General features: G+C 37.7%; 1 non-coding gene across 1 annotated transcript; it reads right to left on the reverse strand.

Moving 5' to 3' along the window:
* Nucleotides 1-1514: 1514 nt before the first annotated feature.
* On the reverse strand, nt 1515-1621 carry LOC145080659 (small nucleolar RNA R71). The gene has a single exon (XR_013695252.1). It is a non-coding gene; the product is annotated as a small nucleolar RNA R71 (small nucleolar RNA).
* Between the last annotated feature and the right edge of the window lie 791 nt (nt 1622-2412).

Consider the following 2412-nt stretch of genomic DNA (forward strand, 5'->3'; position numbering starts at 1 on the left):
GAACAGTAGATGGTTCACGACGTGAGTGGAAAGAGTTAGAAGATAAGCATCCGGGTGAAGGAATCCTTGACGATCACGATTACCTTGAGTTAGAGATGTGAGTTTTAAATTCTCACGACATGAACGGTGAGTTTCCAGAAAATATATATACCCTTCTCCATTACGATTTAGAAGACTTTTAGTTGGTTTAGAAGGGTTCCTGGAGAAGAAAATCAGAGGAAAAGAAGACCTGGAAGCTGGTTTTAACACCAAAGAAGAAGAAGTTCATAATTTGGCTTTATAGATTGGTACACTTAAACATGTCTTTGATTATAGCTTTTTTTTTTGTTTAGCTGTTAGTATATCCAGCTAAATCTAGCTGCTTCTATTAGCTAGATGAAGCTGGAACTCATGGTTTTAATGCATTAGATTTGACTTTACTTGTTGGTGATATGCTTGTGTTGATTGATTTTGCCTAGCATGCTTTAGTTAATGATTTTATTGCTTTAAATTCTTATTCTGTGTAGTTAGTGAACACAAATCTGCATGAATCTAAAAACCAATAACATAGTGAACACTAGTTTATTTGAGCTAAGATCAAACCAATCTTAGATAAGTAATTGAATCATTGAATTAAGTTGTGTTAGAGAACTCATATTATGAATGTAATTGTGTTTTGATTAATCAATCTTTCATGGCTCCAATCTTATTTAATAATTGATTCTGTGTTAACTATTGTGTGACCATACATAGATTTACATGAATTGATTAATAATTAGTAGATCTAGAACTAAATTGATAACACTTCTTTAATTGGTAACCAACAGTAATAGTCCTAACTAATGTATAAACATTGAGCGAAAGCGGATTCGAACTAATAGAAGTGTTTTGTTTATTGATTGAGTTTTTGTTAAAGAATTAAGTTAGTCTGATCTTGCAAAATCAGATAAAAACCCCTTTTTAGCTTATTAATAGTTAGATTAATTTAGTAGTGAATAGATTAATTAAGTTAGTCTGCTAGTTCAACTCCAAAGGATAAAGGCAAAGTTGAAGAACTTGGTCCAGTTTCTAATCCACACGAATCAGAATACGAGTCAGACCCAGAATTTCAAATATTTGCAAGTGAGCTCGAAGACAAGCAAGAGGACGAAATGGCAAAGATTGAGGAGACGTCCATGGGAGCTTACAAGAAGCGGATCCGAGAGGATGTGGGTCCCGGTTTAGTCCAACCCGCAATACCTTCCACTGCCACATTCGAGCTGAAGGGGCACATCTTGACTGCACTGAAGGATATCCCATTTTATGGGAAGGATCATGAGGATGATTTTAAGCATCTCGATGAAGTCAATGACATTGCGGATTACTTCAATGTCCTAAATGTCAATAGAAACACCGTCTTGCTCACGATGCTTCCCATTACTTTTAAGGGGGTTGCTAAAGAGTGGTTAAAATCACTTCCACCGGGTACGATCACCACTTGGGCTCAAATGCGTGAGCAGTTTCTTGACCAATTTTGCCCACCATCCAAGATAGCTAAACTCAAGAAGGCAATAGCCAACTTTGAATAACAACCGTGGGAGTCATTATACGAAGCATGGGAGCGTTACAAAGGGTTGATCAGAAATTGCCCTCAACATGATCTTAATGTTCAATAATAGATGTCAATCTTCTATGATGGGGTCAATGTTATGACAAGACAACTCCTTGATTATCAAGGACCTTTGACAAAGAAAAATCCAAGGGAGGTCAAGGTGCTGATTGAAGAATTAGCGAAGCACTCTCGTGAGTACCACAATCCTAGGCAAGATGGAATCAAAGGCAGTGGAGGTGCACAAACTGAAGAAATAGCAGCTATGATGGCTATGCTGAATAATATGGACCAGATGTTAACACAAATGGACCAATAAATTCATGCTATAAGAGTTGGTTGCGAACGGTCTAATGGTCCACACTTGACCAAGGACTACAATCTGTATGAGTATGGGAATAAAAAGGCTCAATTATGCTACTCGAGTGGGGACAAGTATGATGAAGACTAGAGGAAACCGAAGAAAGAGTGGCTGCCATATGAAGAATACAAGAAGCAAAAGGAAGAGAAGTATAGGCAAACAAGCCGAGGCTTCTACCAAAAGGAGCAGTCACCAGCTGAGAAAAAACCCGATCAAGAGACCATGTTAGTTAAGTTTATGGAAGCTTCAGAAAAGAGACACGAGGCTACTGAATCTGCTATTGATGAACAAAGAACTTTGATGAAGAATCATCACACAATGATGGTAGAACAGCAGGCTTTAATAAAAAATCAACAAGCCTCCATCAATAATCTTGAAGTGCAACTTGGTCAACTTACCACTTTGGTTCATGAGAAAATGTCCCCGAAAAATCCTGAAAAGAAGACCCAATCTCACATAATGGCCATAGATACTGAAGAAGGGG

This window comes from Lactuca serriola, chromosome 1 (genome assembly GCF_051521515.1).
Source record: "Lactuca serriola cultivar US96UC23 chromosome 1, Lser_US96UC23_V15, whole genome shotgun sequence".
NCBI classification, from domain to species: Eukaryota; Viridiplantae; Streptophyta; class Magnoliopsida; order Asterales; family Asteraceae; genus Lactuca; species Lactuca serriola.